At 52.7% G+C, this 19,307-nt stretch overlaps 1 pseudogene; it reads left to right on the top strand.

Annotated features, from left to right (window-relative positions):
* The window catches only part of LOC112240119, a 68,419-nt pseudogene that overhangs the window by 48,054 nt on the left and 1,058 nt on the right, over positions 1-19,307 (top strand).

Genomic DNA, 19,307 nt, shown 5'->3' with positions numbered 1-19,307 from the left:
GGGTGTATACTGGCTGGGTGTATACTGGCTGGGTGTATACTGGCTGGGTGTATACTGACTGGCTGGGTGTATACTGGCTGGGTGTATACTGGCTGGGTGTATACTGACTGGCTGGGTGTATACTGACTTGCTGGGTGTATACTGACTGGCTTGGTGTATACTGACTGGCTGGGTGTATACTGACTGGCTGGGTGTATACTGACTGGCTGTGTGTATACGGATTGGCTGGGTGAATACGGACTGGCTGGGTGTATACGGACTGGCTGGGTGTATACGGACTGGCTGGGTGTATACGGACTGGCTGGGTGTATACGGACTGGCTGGGTGTATACGGACTGGCTGGGTGTATACGGACTGGCTGGGTGTATACGGACTGGCTGGGTGTATACGGACTGGCTGGGTGTATACGGACTGGCTGGGTGTATACGGACTGGCTGGGTGTATACGGACTGGCTGACTGTATACGGACTGGCTGAGTGTATACGGACTGGCTGAGTGTATACGGACTGGCTGAGTGTATACTGGCTGAGTGTATACTGGCTGAGTGTATACTGGCTGACTGGCTGAGTGTATACTGGCTGAGTGTATACTGGCTGAGTGTATACTGGCTGAGTGTATACTGGCTGAGTGTATACTGGCTGGGTGTATACTGGCTGGGTGTATACTGGCTGGGTGTATACTGACTGGCTGGGTGTATACTGACTGGCTGGGTGTATACTGACTGGCTGGGTGTATACTGGCTGGGTGTATACTGGCTGGGTGTATACTGACTGGCTGGGTGTATACTGACTGGCTGGGTGTATACTGGCTGGGTGTATACTGACTGGCTGGGTGTATACTGACTGGCTGGGTGTATACTGACTGGCTGGGTGTATACTGACTGGCTGGGTGTATACTGACTGGCTGGGTGTATACTGACTGGCTGGGTGTATACTGACTGGCTGGGTGTATACTGACTGGCTGGGTGTATACTGACTGGCTGGGTGTATACTGACTGGCTGGGTGTATACTGACTGGCTGGGTGTATACTGGCTGGGTGTATACTGACTGGCTGGGTGTATACTGACTGGCTGGGTGTATACTGACTGGCTGTATACTGGCTGGGTGTATACTGGCTGGGTGTATACTGACTGGGTGTATACTGACTGTGTATACTGGGTGTATACTGGCTGGGTGTATACTGACTGGCTGGGTGTATACTGACTGGCTGGGTGTATACTGACTTGCTGGGTGTATACTGACTGGCTGGGTGTATACTGACTGGCTGGGTGTATACTGACTGGCTGTGTGTATACGGACTGGCTGTGTGTATACGGACTGGCTGGGTGTATACGGACTGGCTGGGTGTATACGGACTGGCTGGGTGTATACGGACTGGCTGGGTGTATACGGACTGGCTGGGTGTATACGGACTGGCTGGGTGTATGGACTGGCTGGGTGTATACGGACTGGCTGGGTGTATACGGACTGGCTGGGTGTGTACTGGCTGGGTGTATACTGGCTGGTGTATACTGGCTGAGTGTATACTGGCTGAGTGTATACTGGCTGGGTGTATACTGGCTGACTGGCTGGGTGTATACTGGCTGGGTGTATACTGACTGGGTGTATACTGACTGGGTGTATACTGATTGGGTGTATACTGACTGGGTGTATACTGGCTATACACTGGCTGGGTGTACACTGGGTATATACTGGCTGGGTGTACACTGGGTATATACTGGCTGGGTGTATACTGGCTGGGTGTATACTGGCTGGGTGTATACTGACTGGCTGGGTGTATACTGACTGGCTGGGTGTATACTGACTGGCTGGGTGTATACTGACTGGCTGGGTGTATACTGGCTGGGTGTATACTGGCTGGGTGTATACTGACTGGGTGTATACTGGCTCTGTGTATACTGGGTGTATACTGACTGGCTGGGTGTATACTGACTGGCTGTGTATACTGACTTGCTGGGTGTATACTGACTGGCTGGGTGTATACTGACTGGCTGTGTGTATACTGGCTGTGTGTATACGGACTGGCTGGGTGTATACGGACTGGCTGGGTGTATACGGACTGGCTGGGTGTATACGGACTGGCTGGGTGTATACGGACTGGCTGGGTGTATACGGACTGGCTGGGTGTATACGGACTGGCTGGGTGTATACGGACTGGCTGGGTGTATACTGGCTGAGTGTGTACTGGCTGGGTGTATACTGGCTGAGTGTATACTGGCTGAGTGTATACTGGCTGGGTGTATACTGGCTGGGTGTATACTGGCTGGGTGTATACTGGCTGGGTGTATACTGGCTGGGTGTATACTGACTGGGCCTATACTGACTGGGTGTATACTGATTGGGTGTATACTGACTGGGTGTATACTGGCTATACACTGGCTGGGTGTACACTGGGTATATACTGGCTGGGTGTACACTGGGTATATACTGGCTGGGTGTATACTGGCTGGGTGTATACTGGCTGGGTGTATACTGGCTGGGTGTATACTGACTGGGTGTACTGACTGGGTGTATACTGGCTGGGTGTATACTGACTGGGTGTATACTGGCTGGGTGTATACTGGCTGGGTGTATACTGGGTATATACTGGCTGTATACTGGCTGGGTGTATACTGGCTGGGTGTATACTGGCTGGGTGTATACTGGCTGGGTGTATACTGGCTGGGTGTGTACTGGCTGGGTGTGTACTGACTGGGTGTGTACTGACTGGGTGTGTACTGGCTGGGTGTATACTGGCTGGGTGTATACTGGCAGGGTGTATACTGGCTGGGTGTATACTGGCTGGGTGTATACTGGCTGTATACTGGCTGGGTGTATACTGGCTGGGTGTATACTGGCTGGGTGTATACTGGCTGGGTGTATACTGGCTGGGTGTATACTGCCTGGGTGTATACTGGCCTATATTGTCCTCTGTTAACTGTAAACGGCTGTCTTCCCAACCTTCTAAAGATGAGGAAACCCTCAGAGGGAACTGGTGGCCTAGAAGACAGATGTGACAGCTTTATGACAGACCAATGTGAATATGGTGATTCCATGATGTAGATGTGGTTGTCTCTGTTCTCACTGTCCGTCTCTGAGCGTCTTGTGACTGTCTGTCTCTGAGCGTCTTGTGACTGTCTGTCTCTGAGCGTCTTGTGACTGTCTGTCTCTGAGCGTCTTGTGACTGTCTGTCTCTGAGCGTCTTGTGACTGTCTGTCTCTGAGCGTCTTGTGACTGTCTGTCTCTGAGCGTCTTGTGACTGTCTGTCTCTGAGCGTCTTGTGACTGCCTGTCTCTGAGCGTCTTGTGACTGTCTGTCTCTGAGCGTCTTGTGACTGTCTGTCTCTGAGCGTCTTGTGACTGTCTGTTTCTAGGATTGAGATGAATGCTAATCCTGGACTAAGGAGCACTTTCATTAGAGATTCTCCAATGAGCACGGTGTCTAGTCTAACCGACCCTAGAAGATGGAGGGGCGAATGATCCATCACGATGCTGGTCTCATATTAAAACCTAGAATTCATAGGATGTTCCTCTCTCTCTCTTTCTCCCTGTCTCTCTCTCTCTCTATTTCTTTCTTTCTCTCATCCCCCCATGCAGTTTTCAAACCCATCTTTGCCTCTGCTAAAATGGTAAAACCTAGTTGAGATGGAGCTGAAGTCTCCCAAAGCCAGCCTGCATCTGGAGGTTCAGAATGTAGCAGTAGAGATGACCAGACCACAGGTACACACACACACACACAGACCAGACTCACACACACACACGCACACAGACACATGCCAACTAGAACATTTTGATCAAATGGACTAACTTCCTGGCGGTGATTCTGAAGAGTTTATTCCTGTAGTTGATAATGTGTTTGTTTTGTCCTACTAAAACCTAGTTGAATGGACTGACTGAAAGTGTCATCTGTATCAGAGCATCTATGTGCTTGTTTTGTCCTACTAAAACCTAGTTGAATGGACTAACAGAGCATCTGTATCAGAGCATCTATGTGCTTGTTTTGTCCTACTAAAACCTAGTTGGATGGACTAACAGAGCATCTGTATCAGAGCATCTATGTGCTTGTTTTGTCCTACTAAAACCTAGTTGGATGGACTGACTGAGCATCTTATACAACGCTGTGTACTACTCCCTTCACAGAACAGAGCAAACTGGCCCTAACCAGAATAGAAAGAGGAGTGGGAGGCCCCGGTGCACAACTGAGCAAGAGGACAAGTACATTAGTGTCTAGTTTGAGAAACAGACGCCTCACAAGTTCTCAATTGGCAGCATCATTAAATAGTACCCGCAAAACACCGGTCTCAACGTCAACAGTGAAGTGGCGACTCAGGGATGCTGGCCTTCTAGGCAGAGTTGGAAAAAAAATCCATATCTCAGACTGGCCAATAAAAATAAAAGATTAAGATGGGCAAAAGAACACAGACACTGGACAGAGGAACTCTGCCTAGAAGACCAGCATCCCGGAGTCGCCTCTTCACTGTTGACGTTGAGACTGGACAGAGGAACTCTGCCTAGAAGGCCAGCATCCCGGAGTCGCCTCTTCACTGTTGACGTTGAGACTGGTGTTTTGAGGGTACTAATTAATGAAGCTGTCAGTTGAGGACTTGTGAGGCGTCTGTTTAGAGTCTATAGACTATCATCTTGTCTCTTTCTGTTCAGTACCTAACCATGGTGGACCTGCTAGAGTCTAGAGACTGATATCATCTTGTCTCTTCCTGTTCAGTACCTAACCATGGTGGACCTGCTAGAGTCTATAGACTGATATCATCTTGTCTATAGACTGATATCATCTTGTCTCTTCCTGTTCAGTACCTAACCATGGTGGACCTGCTCGAGTCTATAGACTGTATGGTGAAGAATGGACCGTACAGGAAGTTCAGACCTGATGTACCTGTACACACAAATGCCAAGCACTGGTAAGTCAACCAGCTAGTCAGTCAGTCAGTCAGTCAGTCAGTCAGTCAGTCAGTCAGTCAGCCAGCCAGCCAGCCAGTCAACCAGCCAGCCAGTCAGCCAGTCAGCCAGCCAACCAGTCAGCCAGCCAACCAGTCAGTCAACCAGCCAGTCAGCCAACCAACCAACAACCAATCAGCCAACCAGTCAGCCAGCCAGCCAACCAGTCAGCCAGCCAACCAGTCAGCCAGCCAACCAGTCAGCCAGCCAACCAGTCAGCCAGCCAACCAGTCAGTCAGTTAGCCAACCAGTCAGCCAACCAGCCAACCAACCAGTCAGTCAGCCAACCAGTCAGCCATTCAACCAGTCAGCCAGCCAACCAGCCAGTCAGCCAACCATTCAGCCAGCCAGTCAGCCAACCAGTCAGCCAACCATTCAGCCAACCATTCAGCCAACCATTCAGCCAGCCAGTCAGCCAACCAGCCAGTCAGCCAACCAACCAGTCAGCCAACCAACCAACCAGTCAGTCAGCCAACCAACCAGTCAGTCAGCCAACCAGCCAACCAGTCAGCCAGCCAGCCAACCAGTCAGCCAGCCAGCCAGCCAACCAGTCAGCCAGCCAGCCAGCCAGTCAGCCAGCCAACCAGTCAGCCAGCCAGCCAGTCAGCCAACCAACCAGTCAGCCAGCCAACCAGTCAGCCAGCCAACCAGTCAGCCAGCCAGCCAACCAGTCAGCCAACCAACCAGTCAGCCAGCCAACCAGTCAGCCAACCAACCAGTCAGCCAGCCAGCCAACCAGTCAGCCAGCCAACCAGTCAGCCAGCCAACCAGTCAGCCAGCCAACCAGTCAGTCAGTTAGCCAACCAGTCAGCCAACCAGCCAACCAACAGCCAGTCAGTCAGCCAACCAGTCAGCCATTCAACCAGTCAGCCAGCCAACCAGCCAGTCAGCCAACCATTCAGCCAGCCAGTCAGCCAACCAGTCAGCCAACCATTCAGCCAACCATTCAGCCAACCATTCAGCCAGCCAGTCAGCCAACCAGCCAGTCAGCCAACCAACCAGTCAGCCAACCAACCAACCAGTCAGTCAGCCAACCAACCAGTCAGTCAGCCAACCAGCCAACCAGTCAGCCAGCCAGCCAACCAGTCAGCCAGCCAGCCAGCCAGCCAGTCAGCCAGCCAGCCAGCCAGTCAGCCAGCCAACCAGTCAGCCAGCCAACCAGTCAGCCAACCAGCCAGTCAGCCAGCCAACCAGTCAGCCAGCCAGCCAACCAGTCAGCCAACCAACCAGTCAGCCAGCCAACCAGTCAGCCAACCAACCAGTCAGCCAGCCAGCCAACCAGTCAGCCAGCCAACCAGTCAGTCAGCCAACCAGTCAGCCAGCCAGTCCAGTCAGCCAACCAGTCAGCCAGCCAGCCAGTCAGTCAGCCAACCAGTCAGCCAGCCAACCAGTCAGTCAGCCAACCAGTCAGCCAACCAACCAGTCAGCCAACCAGCCAGTCAGCCAACCAGCCAGCCAGTCAGCCAACCAACCAGTCACCACTCCATACATTCTAATGATCAGTACTAGTCAATGTTGTTCATGGTATCTGTTTATCAGGATGGTGTCAAAACAATTTGAACTTTTCTGATAGGATTGAAGACAACAACCAAAACTAATTGAAGGAAGTTTACCTGCAGACGTGTTGTTAGGATAATGTTGTGTTGGGAGTTTCATCGTGTTATCTAACTTAGGCTTGAGGTTTTATTAGACTGGGAACCATGCCCACTGATCTCCATCTCAGCACCTTAACGATAGTGTGGCGCTGTTTCCAGGTGGAAGTACAGTATGAACAGCATCCTGGACGTTCACATCAGACGTTTCAACCAGATGTGGTCGTGGGCCAACATCAGGAAGCACCGCCACACTCTGAAGACCTACAGGGCAGCCTACAAGGCCAAACTACTGACAACACAGGGTAAACTCCGAGAGGACCAAGAGAAGCAGATACAGGACCTGGAGAAGAGCCTGGATGTCTTCAACATCACGTTGGCCCGGCAACAAGCACAGATGGAGGTTTGTATAATATCTGTTGTAGCCGGTAACCAGGAGGCATCTACAGTATACTACTGGGGTTTTTACAAACCAGGTCAACGGCGGTTTTGTGGAGGGTTCTCCCCATGGACCTGTGTCTGATCTCTGTCTCCTATCTCCGATCTCTATCTCTGCCTCCTCCTGTCTCCCTGTCTCCCTGCCTCCCTGTCTCCCTGCCTCCCTCCCTGTCTCCCTGTCTCCCTCCCTGTCTCCCTCCCTGTCTCCCTCCCTGTCTCCCTCTCTGTCTCCCCGTCTGTCTCCCCGTCTGTCTCCCTGTCTCCCTGCCTCCCTGTCCTCCCTGTCTCCCTGCCTCCCTCTCCCTGTCTCCTGCCTGTCTGTCTCCCTGCCTGTCTCCCTGTCTCCCTGCCTCCCTCCCTGTCTCCCTCCCTGTCTCCCTGCCTCCCTCCCTGTCTCCCTCCCTCCCTGTCTCCCTGTCTCCTCCCTGTCTCCCTCCCTCCCTCCCTGTCTCCCTCCCTGTCTCCCTCCCTGTCTCCCTCCCTGTCTCCCTGCCTGTCTCCCTGCCTGTCTCCCTGTCTCCCTGTCCCTCCCTCCCTCCCTCCCCCCTCCCTGTCTCCCTGCCTCCCTCCCTCCCTGTCTCCCCCTCCCTCCCTGTCTCCCTCCCTCCCTCGCTCCCTCCCTGTCTCCCTCCCTCCCTCGCTCCCTCCCTCCCTCGCTCCCTCCCTGTCTCGCTCCCTCCCTCCCTGTCTCGCTCCCTCCCTCCCTGTCTCGCTCCTTCCCTCCCTGTCTCGCTCCCTCCCCCTCCCTCGCTCCCTCCCTGTCTCCCTCGACCCTCCCTCCCTCTCGCTCCCTCCCTGTCTCCCTCCCTCCCTCGCTCCCTCCCTGTCTCCCCTCCCTGTCTCGCTCCCTCCCTGTCTCCCTCCCTCGCTCCCTCGCTCCCTCCCCCTGTCTCCCTCCCCCTCGCTCCCTCCCTCCCTCCCTCCCTCCCTCCCCCTCCCTCGCTCCCTCCCTGTCTCCCTCCCTCGCTCCCTCCCTGTCTCCCCTCCCTCCCTCCCTCCCTTCCTGTCTCCCTCCCTGTCTCCCTCCCTCCCTTCCTCCCTCCCTCCCTTCCTGTCTCCCTGTCTCCCTCCCTCCCTGTCTCCCTCCCTCCCTGCCTCCTGTCTCTCTCCTCCTGTCTCTCTCCTCCTGTCTCTCTCCCCCCCTCCCTCCCTCCAGGTGATCCGGTCAGGGCAGAAGGTGGTAGCTAAGAAGGCTGTGGCCGGCCAGAAGCAGGGAGGAGGGTTTTTCAGCAGCTTCTTTGGAAGAAAGGAAGGGAAGAAGAAAGAGCAGGAACAGGAAACCCAGGAGGAAGAGGGTGAGAACTCCTCAGTTACCACACACACACACACATGCACACACACACACACACACACAAAAAATTTGGAACAGGTAACCAATATACACAAGCTTTCACATAACACTAACAGACTAACAACCAGCTAACCCTCAAGAGACTTACGACCAGCTAACCCTCAAGAGACTAACAACCAGCTAACCCTCAAGAGACTTACGACCAGCTAACCCTCAAGAGACTTACAAACTAACGACCAGCTAACCCTCGAGAGACAAACGAACGACCTGCTAACCCTCAAGAGACTAACGACCAGCTAACCCTCGAGATACTAACAAACTAACGACCAGCTAACCCTCGAGACTAACGACCAGCTAACCCTCGAGACTAACGACCAGCTAACCCTCGAGACTAACGACCAGCTAACCCTCGAGACTAACGACCAGCTAACCCTCGAGACTAACGACCAGCTAACCCTCGAGACTAACGACCAGCTAACCCTCGAGACTAACGACCAGCTAACCCTCGAGACTAACGACCCTCGAGACTACAGACTAACCCTCGAGACTAACGACCAGCTAACCCTCGAGACTAACCCTCGACCAGCTAACCCTCGAGACTAACGACCAACCCTCGAGACTAACCCTCACTAACGACCAACCCTCAAGACTAAACCAGCTAACCCTCGAGACTAATGACCAGCTAACCCTCGCTAACCAGCTCCCTCGAGACTAACGACCAGCTAACCCTCGAGACTAACGACCAGCTAGACCCTCGAGACTAACGACCAGCTAACCCTCGAGACTAACGACCAGCTAACCCTCGGGAGACTAACGACCAGCTAACCCTCGCTAACCCTCGAGAGACTAACGACCAGCTAACCCTCGAGAGACTAACGACCAGCTAACCCTCGAGAGACTAACGACCAGCTAACCCTCGAGAGACTAACGACCAGCTAACCCTCGAGAGACTAACGACCAGCTAACCCTCGAGAGACTAACGACCAGCTAACCCTCGAGAGACTAACGACCAGCTAACCCTCGAGAGACTAACGACCAGCTAACCCTCAAGAGACTAACGACCAGCTAACCCTCGAGAGACTAATGACCAGCTAACCCTCAAGGTACTAACAAACTAACGACCAGCTAACCCCGGGACTAACGACCAGCTAACCCTCGAGAGACTAACGACCAGCTAACCCTCGAAAGACTAACGACCAGCTAACCCTCGAGAGACTAACGACCAACTAACCCTTGAGAGACTAACGACCAACTAACCCCCTCGAGCTAACCCTAACCCTCGAGACTAACGACCAGCTAACCCTCGAGACTAACGACCAGCTAACCCTCGGGACTAACGACCAGCTAACCCTCGAGAGACCAGCTAACCCTCGAGAGACTAACGACCAGCCAACCCTCGAGAGACTAACCCTCGACCAGCTAACCCTCGAGAGACTAACCCTCAAGACCAGCTAACCCTCGAGAGACTAACGACCAGCTAACCCTCGAGAGACTAACGACCAGCTAACCCTCGAGAGACTAACGACCAGCTAACCCTCGAGAGACTAACGACCAGCTAACCCTCGAGAGACTAACCCTCAAGACCAGCTAACCCTCGAGAGACTAACGACCAGCTAACCCTCGAGAGACTAACGACCAGCTAACCCAGCTCCCTCGAGAGACTAAGAGACTAACGACCAGCTAACCCTCGAGAGACTAACGACCAGCTAACCCTCGGACTAACGACCAGCTAACCCTCGGGACTAACGACCAGCTAACCCAGCTCCCTCGAGAGACTAACGACCAGCTAACCCTCGAGAGACTAACGACCAGCTAACCCTCGAGAGACTAACGACTAACGACCAGCTAACCCTCGAGAGACTAACGACCAGCTAACCCTCGAGAGACTAACGACCAGCTAACCCTCGAGAGACTCGAGAGACTAACGACCAGCTAACCCTCGAGAGACTAACGACCAGCTAACCCTCGAGAGACTAACGACCAGCTAACCCTCGAGAGACTAACGACCAGCTAACCCCCTCGAGAGACTAACGACCAGCTAACCCTCGAGAGACTAACCCTCGACCAGACTAACCCAGCTAACCCTCGAGAGACTAACGACCAGCTAACCCTCGAGAGACTAACTAACGACCAGCTAACCCTCGAGAGACTAACGACCAGCTAACCCTCGAGAGACTAACGGCCAGCTAACCCTCGAGAGACTAACGACCAGCTAACCTACCCTCGAGAGACTAACGGCCAGCTAACCCTCGAGAGACTAACGGCCAGCTAACCCTCGAGAGACTAACGGCCAGCTAACCCTCGAGAGACTAACGGCCAGCTAACCCTCGAGAGACTAACGACCAGCTAACCCTCAAGCTAACCCTAACGAGACTAACGACCAGCTAACCCTCGAGAGACTAACCCAGCTAACCCTCGAGAGACTAACGACCAGCTAACCCTCGAGAGACTAACCCTCCAGCTAACCTCGAGAGACTAACCCTCGAGACCAGCTAACCCTCGAGAGACTAACCAACTAACCAGCTAACCCCTAACGAGAGACTAACGACCAGCTAACCCTCGAGACTAGAGACTAACCCTCGAGAGACTAACGACCAGCTAACCCTCGAGAGACTAACGACCAGCTAACCCTCGAGAGACTAACGACCAGCTAACCCTCGAGAGACTAACGAACGACCAGCTAACCCTCGAGAGACTAACGACCAGCTAACCCTCGAGAGACTAACCAGCTAACCCTCGAGAGACTAACGACCAGCTAACCCTCGAGAGACTAACGACCAGCTAACCCTCGAGAGACTAACGACCAGCTAACCCTCGAGAGACTAGCGACCAGCTAACCCTCGAGAGACTAACAAACTAACGACCAGCTAACCCTCAAGGGACTAACGACCAGCTAACCCTCAAGGGACTAACGACCAGCTAACCCTCAAGGGACTAACGACCAGCTAACCCTCAAGGGACTAACGACCAGCTAACGACCAGCTAACCCTCAAGAGACTGACGACCAGCATTCTCAATCCTCAGGCCTCAATGAGAGACAAGACTACAGTGTATTGTGTTTTACACTTGTAGTTCTGATCTCAGAGCAAGTCCACTTTGTCCATATAGCCTTATTCATTATAACGTAAAAGGTCAAACTGATGTTAGATCAGCCCCTTCTACTCTGAGACTCTATATGAATACGGTCCCTGATCGTCCTCACGTGGAACCTTGAGAACACCAGGGAACACATTGATTGGTGTTCCTAATGTTTAACCCTCCCCTTTTTAGGTACAGGCATTGAAGAGTTGATGTCTGCTGATGAGAAGGCTAAACTCTACACAGCCATCGGATACAGTGGTAGTTCTCACAACCTGGCCTTACCCAAGCAGGTATGTCTCTGTGTCTGTTTCTCTGTTGGTACTGACAGCTCCCTGAGAAACGAAGCCCATTTACACCTGTTTCTGTTTCTCTTACACCCGTGTGTTTATTCCCCTGTGTGCCTCTGTGTGTGTGTGTGTTTATTCCCCTGTGTGCCTCTGTGTGTGTGTGTGTTTATTCCCCTGTGTGCCTCTCTGTGTGTGTGTGTTTATTCCCCTGTGTGCCTCTGTGTGTGTGTGTGTTTTTATTCCCTGTGTGCCTCTGTGTGTGTGTGTGTTTTATTCCCCTGTGTGCCTCTGTGTGTGTGTGTGTTTATTCCCCTGTGTGCCTCTGTGTGTGTGTGTGTGTGTGTGTTGTGTTTCCCTGTGTGCCTCTGTGTGTGTGTGTGTGTGTTTATTCCCCTGTGTGCCTCTGTGTGTGTGTGTGTGTTTATTACCCTGTGTGCCTCTGTGTGTGTGTGTGTTTATTCCCCTGTGTGCCTCTGTGTGTGTGTGTTTTATTCCCTGTGTGCCTCTGTGTGTGTGTGTGTTTATTTCCCCTGTGTGCCTCTGTGTGTGTGTGTGTTTATTCCCCTGTGTGCCTCTCTGTGTGTGTGTGTTTATTCCCCTGTGTGCCTGTGTGTGTGTGTGTTTATACCCCTGTGTGCCTCTCTGTGTGTGTGTTTATACCCCTGTGTGCCTCTCTGTGTGTGTTTATACCCCTGTGTGCCTCTCTCTGTGTGTGTTTTATGTGTGCCCTGTGTGTGCCTCTCTGTGTGTGCTTATACCCCTGTGTGCCTCTCTGTGTGTGTTTATACCCCTGTGTGCCTCTGTGTGTGTTTATACCCCTGTGTGCCTCTCTCTGTGTGTGTGTTTATTCCCCTGTGTGCCTCTCTGTGTGTGTGTTATACCCCTGTGTGCCTCTCTGTGTGTGTTTATACCCCTGTGTGTTTATACCCCTGTGTGTGTGTGTGCCTTGTGTTTATTCCCCTGTGTGCCTCTCTGTGTGTGTGTTTATACCCCTGTGTGCCTCTCTGTGTGTGTGTTTATACCCCTGTGTGCCTCTCTGTGTGTGTGTTTATTCCCCTGTGTGCCTCTCTGTGTGTGTGTGTGTGTGTGTGTGTGTGTGTGTGTGTGTGTGTGTGTGTGTGTGTGTGTGTTTTATACCCCTGTGTGCCTCTGTGTGTGTTTATTCCCCTGTGTGCCTCTCTGTGTGTGTGTTTATACCCCTGTGTGCCTCTCTCTGTGTGTGTTTATACCCCTGTGTGCCTCTCTGTGTGTGTTTATACCCCTGTGTGCCTCTCTCTGTGTGTGTTTATACCCCTGTGTGCCTCTGTGTGTGTGTGTTTATACCCCTGTGTGTGTGTGTGTGTGTGTGTGTGTGTGTGTGTGTTTATACCCCTGTGTGCCTCTCTGTGTGTTTATACCCCTGTGCCTCTCTGTGTGTGTGTTTTATGCCCTGTGTGTGCCTCTGTGTGTGTGTGTGTTTATACCCCTGTGTGCCTCTCTGTGTGTGTTTATACCCCTGTGTGTCTCTCTGTGTGTGTGTTTATACCCCTGTGTGCCTCTCTCTGTGTGTGTGTTTATACCCCTGTGTGCCTCTCTGTGTGTGTGTGTTTATACCCCTGTGTGCCTCTCTGTGTGTGTGTGTGTTTATTCTCCTGTGTGCCTCTCTGTGTGTGTGTGTTTATTCCCCTGTGTGCCTCTCTGTGTGTGTTTATTCCCCTGTGTGCCTCTCTCTGGTGTGTGTTTATAGCCCTGTGTTCCTCTCTGTGTGTGTTTATTCCCCTGTGTGCCTCTCTCTGTGTGTGTTTATTCCCTGTGTGCCTCTCTCTGTGTGTGTTTATTCCCCTGTGTGCCTCTCTCTGTGTGTGTTTATTCCCCTGTGTGCCTCTCTGTGTGTGTGTTTATACCCCTGTGTGCCTCTCTGTCTGTGTGTTTATTCCCCTGTGTGCCTCTCTGTGTGTGTTTATTCCCCTGTGTGCCTCTCTCTGTGTGTGTGTTTATACCCCTGTGTGCCTCTCTGTGTGTGTGTTTATACCCCTGTGTGCCTCTGTGTGTGTGTGTTTATACCCCTGTGTGCCTCTCTGTGTGTGTGTTTATACCCCTGTGTGCCTCTCTGTGTGTGTTTATACCCCTGTGGGCCACTCTGTGTGTGTGTTTATACCCCTGTGTGCCTCTCTGTGTGTGTGTTTATACCCCTGTGTGCCTCTGTGTGTGTGTGTTTATACCCCTGTGTGCCTCTCTGTGTGTGTGTTTTATACCCCTGTGTGCCTCTCTGTCTGTGTGTTTATACCCCTGTGGGCCACTCTGTGTGTGTGTTTATACCCCTGTGTGCCTCTCTGTGTGTGTGTTTATACCCCTGTGTGCCTCTCTGTCTGTGTGTTTATACCCCTGTGGGCCACTCTGTGTGTGTGTTTATACCCCTGTGTGCCTCTCTGTGCTCTCCAGTACGTAGCAGTGGTGGTGACCTTCAAGCTGTTCCGTACGTCCATCACGGTGAGGGAGGAGCCCAACGTCCCAGAGATCCTGAAGATCCAGATGATCGACCTCAGCACCACCGTGTCCCAGAGACCCGGGGCTCAGGCCATCAAGTGGGTCTTTTTCTTTCTCTCATCACAACCCAGCACCACCGTCTCCCAGAGACCCGTCCCTAATCACAACCCAGCACCACCGTCTCCCAGAGACCCGTCCCTAATCACAACCCAGCACCACCGTCTCCCAGAGACCCGTCCCTAATCACAACCCAGCACCACCGTCTCCCAGAGACCCGTCCCTAATCACAACCCAGCACCACCGTCCCCGTAATCACAACCCAGCACCACCGTCTCCCAGAGACCCGTCCCTAATCACAACCCAGCACCACCGTCTCCCAGAGACCCGTCCCTAATCACAACCCAGCACCACCGTCTCCCAGAGACCCGTCCCTAATCCCAACCCAGCACCACCGTCCCTAATCACAACCCAGCACCACCGTCTCCCAGAGACCCGTCCCTAATCACAACCCAGCACCACCGTCTCCCAGAGACCCGTCCCTAATCACAACCCAGCACCACCGTCTCCCAGAGACCCGTCCCTAATCACAACCCAGCACCACCGTCCCTAATCACAACCCAGCACCACCGTCTCCCAGAGACCCGTCTCTAATCACAACCCAGCACCACCGTCTCCCAGAGACCCGTCCCTAATCACAACCCAGCACCACCGTCTCCCAGAGACCCGTCCCTAATCACAACCCAGCACCACCTTCTCCCAGAGACCTGTCACTAATCCCAACCCAGCACCACCGTCTCCCAGAGACCTGTCACTAATCCCAACCCAGCACCACCGTCTCCCAGAGACCTGTCACTAATCCCAACCCAGCACCACCGTCTCCCAGAGACCCGTCCCTAATCACAACCCAGCACCACCGTCTCCCAGAGACCTGTCACTAATCCCAACCCAGCACCACCTTCTCCCAGAGACCTGTCACTAATCCCAACCCAGCACCACCGTCTCACAGAGACCTGTCACTAATCCCAACCCAGCACCACCGTCTCCCAGAGACCTGTCACTAATCCCAACCCAGCACCACCGTCTCCCAGAGACCTGTCACTAATCACAACCCAGCACCACCGTCTCCCAGAGACCCGTCCCTAATCACAACCCAGCACCACCTTCTCCCAGAGACCTGTCACTAATCCCAACCCAGCACCACCGTCTCACAGAGACCCGTCCCTAATCACAACCCAGCACCACCTTCTCCCAGAGACCCGTCACTAATCCCAACCCAGCACCACCGTCTCCCAGAGACCCGTCACTAATCCCAATCCAGCACCACCGTCTCCCAGAGACCCGTCCCTAATCCCAACCCAGCACCACCGTCTCCCAGAGACCCGTCCCTAATCCCAACCCAGCACCACCGTCTCCCAGAGACCCGTCCCTAATCCCAACCCAGCACCACCGTCTCCCAGAGACCCGGGGCGCAGGCCATCAAGTGGGTCTCTTTCCTCTTCCTTTCTAATCACAACCTGGTTCCTCCTGATTCCTGCTTACAAGCAAAAAGTCAAACAGGAAGTAACAGTGAGGCGCTCCATACGGAAGTGGTCCATCACTACAGGACTTTTTCATTTTATTTTTTATTTGACCTTTATTTAACCTTTATTTAACCAGGCAAGTCAGTTAAGAACAAATTCTTATTTTCAATGACGGCCTAGGAACAGTGGGTTAACTGCCTGTTCAGGGGCAGAAAGACAGATTGTGTACCTTGTCAGCTCGGGGATTTGAACTTGCAACCTTTCGGTTACTAGTCCAACGCTCTAACCACTAGGCTACCCTGCCGCCCTGGGGGTTTGCTAGAACAGAGTGGAATATGTTCCCGGGATTCAGCCCATGGCATTGAGGAGTTTACCACCGGCCCCAATTATTAAGTGCATCGGCGATGTCGTCTCCAGTAACCGTTCGTACATTTCCCAACCAGAAGCCCTGGATTACAGACGACATTCATACTGAACTAAAGACTAAAGCTGACGACTTTCAAGGAGCGGGTCACTAATCCGGACGCTTATAATAAATCCCGCTACGCCGTCCAATGAACCATCAAACAGGCAAAGCGTCAATACAGGACTAAGATCGAATCCTGATACACCGGCTCTGACGCTCGTCGGCTGTGGCAGGGCTTGCTAACTATCACAGAATACAAAGTGAAACCCTGCCGCAAGCTGCCCAGTGACGCGAGCCTTCAAGACGAGCTAAATGCGTTCTTTGCTCACTTTGAGACAAGCAACACTGAACCATGCATGAGAGCACCAGCTGTTCGAAACGACTGTGTGATCACGCTTTCCGTAGCAGATGCGAGCAAGACCTTTAAACAGGTTAACATTCACAAGGCCGCAGGGCCAGACGGATTACCATGACGTATACTCAGCGCACGCGTTCACCAGATGGCAAGTGTCTTCCTTGACATTTTCAACCTCTCCCCGACCCAGTCTGTAATACCTACATGTTTCAAGCAAACCACCATAGTCCCTGTGCCTGAGAATGCCAAGGTAACCTATGTAAATGACTACTGCGCTGTAGCACTCGCGTCTGTTACCATGAAATGCTTTGAAAGGCTGGTCATGGCTCACATCAACACAATCATCCCAGACACCCTAGACCCACTCCAATTCCCATACCGCCCCAACAGATCCACAGATGACGTCATCTCTATTGCACTCCACACTGCCCTTTCCCACATGGACAAAAGGAACACCTATGTGAGAATGCTGTTCATTGACTACAGCTCAGCGTTCACCATCTAGTACCCTCTAAGCTCATCACTAAACTAAGGAACCCGGGATTAAACACCTCCCTCTAACTAGATCCTGGACTTCCTAACAGGCAGCCTCGAGGTGGTGAGGGTAGGCAACAACACATCCGCCATGCTGACCTTCAACACGGGGGCCCCTCAGGGGTGCGTGCTTAGTCCCCTCCTGTATTCCCTGTTCACCCACGACTGCGTGGCCAAACACGACTCAAACGTCATTATTAAGTTTGCTGACGACACGGCGGTGGTAGGCCTGATCAGACAGCCTATAGGTAGGAGGTCAGAGACCTGGCCGTGTGGTGCCAGGACAACAACCTCTCCCTCAACGATCAGACAGCCTATAGGTAGGAGGTCAGAGACCTGGCCGTGTGGTGCCAGGACAACAACCTCTCCCTCAACGATGAGACAGCCTATAGGTAGGAGGTCAGAGACCTGGCCGTGTGGTGCCAGGACAACAACCTCTCCCTCAACGTCAGTAAGACAAAGGAGATGATTGTGGACTACAGGAAAAGGAGGACCCAGCACGCCCCCATTCTCATCGACGGGGCTGTAGTGGAGCAGGTTGAGAGCTTAAAGTTCCTTGGTGTCCACATCACCAACAAACTAACATGGTCCAAACACACCAAGACAGTTGTGAAGAGGACATGACAAAAACCTATTCCCCATCAGGAGACTGAAAAGATTTGGCATGGGTCCTCAGATCCTCAAAACGTTCTACAGCTGCACCATCGAGAGCATCCTAACTGGCTGGGTCCTCAGATCCTCAAAACGTTCTACAGCTGCACCATCGAGAGCATCCTAACTGGCTGGGTCCTCAGATCCTCAAAACGTTCTACAGCTGCACCATCGAGAGCATCCTAACTGGCTGGGTCCTCAGATCCTCAAAATGTTCTACAGCTGCACCATCGAGAGCATCCTAACTGGCTGGGTCCTCAGATCCTCAAAATGTTCTACAGCTGCACCATCGAGAGCATCCTAACTGGCTGGGTCCTCAGATCCTCAAAATGTTCTACAGCTGCACCATCGAGAGCATCCTAACTGGCTGGGTCCTCAGATCCTCAAAACGTTCTACAGCTGCACCATCGAGAGCATCCTAACTGGCTGGGTCCTCAGATCCTCAAAACGTTCTACAGTTGCACCATCGAGAGCATCCTAACTGGCTGGGTCCTCAGATCCTCAAATGTTATACAGCTGCACCATCGAGAGCATCCTAACTGGCTGGGTCCTCAGATCCTCAAAACGTTCTACAGCTGCACCATCGAGAGCATCCTAACTGGCTGGGTCCTCAGATCCTCAAAATGTTCTACAGCTGCACCATCGAGAGCATCCTAACTGGCTGGGTCCTCAGATCCTCAAAACGTTCTACAGCTGCACCATCGAGAGCATCCTAACTGGCTGGGTCCTCAGATCCTCAAAACGTTCTACAGCTGCACCATCGAGAGCATCCTAACTGGCTGGGTCCTCAGATCCTCAAAACGTTCTACAGCTGCACCATCGAGAGCATCCTAACTGGCTGGGTCCTCAGATCCTCAAAACGTTCTACAGCTGCACCATCGAGAGCATCCTAACTGGCTGGGTCCTCAGATCCTCAAAACGTTCTACAGCTGCACCATCGAGAGCATCCTAACTGGCTGGGTCCTCAGATCCTCAAAACGTTCTACAGCTGCACTATCGAGAGCATCCTAACTGGCTGGGTCCTCAGATCCTCAAAACGTTCTACAGCTGCACCATCGAGAGCATCCTAACTGGCTGGGTCCTCAGATCCTCAAAATGTTCTACAGCTGCACCATCGAGAGCATCCTAACTGGCTGGGTCCTCAGATCCTCAAAATGTTCTACAGCTGCACCATCGAGAGCATCCTAACTGGCTGGGTCCTCAGATCCTCAAATGTTCAACAGCTGCACCATCGAGAGCATCCTAACTGGCTGGGTCCTCAGATCCTCAAAACGTTCTACAGCTGCACCATCGAGAGCATCCTAACTGGCTGGGTCCTCAGATCCTCAAAACGTTCTACAGCTGCACCATCGAGAGCATCCTAACTGGCTGGGTCCTCAGATCCTCAAAATGTTCTACAGCTGCACCATCGAGAGCATCCTAACTGGCTGGGTCCTCAGATCCTCAAAACGTTCTACAGCTGCACCATCGAGAGCATCCTAACTGGCTGGGTCCTCAGATCCTCAAAACGTTCTACAGCTGCACCATCGAGAGCATCCTAACTGGCTGGGTCCTCAGATCCTCAAAATGTTCTACAGCTGCACCATCGAGAGCATCCTAACTGGCTGGGTCCTCAGATCCTCAAAACGTTCTACAGCTGCACCATCGAGGATGGCTGCATCACCGCCTGGTATGGAGACTGTTCAGCATATAGTGGAGTTCACACAGTCAACAAAAGGTTTTATTGTAAAGACAAAAAAAATGCATTTGTTCAAA

This window comes from Oncorhynchus tshawytscha, unplaced genomic scaffold (assembly GCF_018296145.1).
Source record: "Oncorhynchus tshawytscha isolate Ot180627B unplaced genomic scaffold, Otsh_v2.0 Un_contig_721_pilon_pilon, whole genome shotgun sequence".
Classification (NCBI taxonomy): domain Eukaryota; kingdom Metazoa; phylum Chordata; class Actinopteri; order Salmoniformes; family Salmonidae; genus Oncorhynchus; species Oncorhynchus tshawytscha.
Note: the sequence above shows the minus strand (reverse complement) of the source record. Positions and strands in the feature narration are given on the sequence as shown.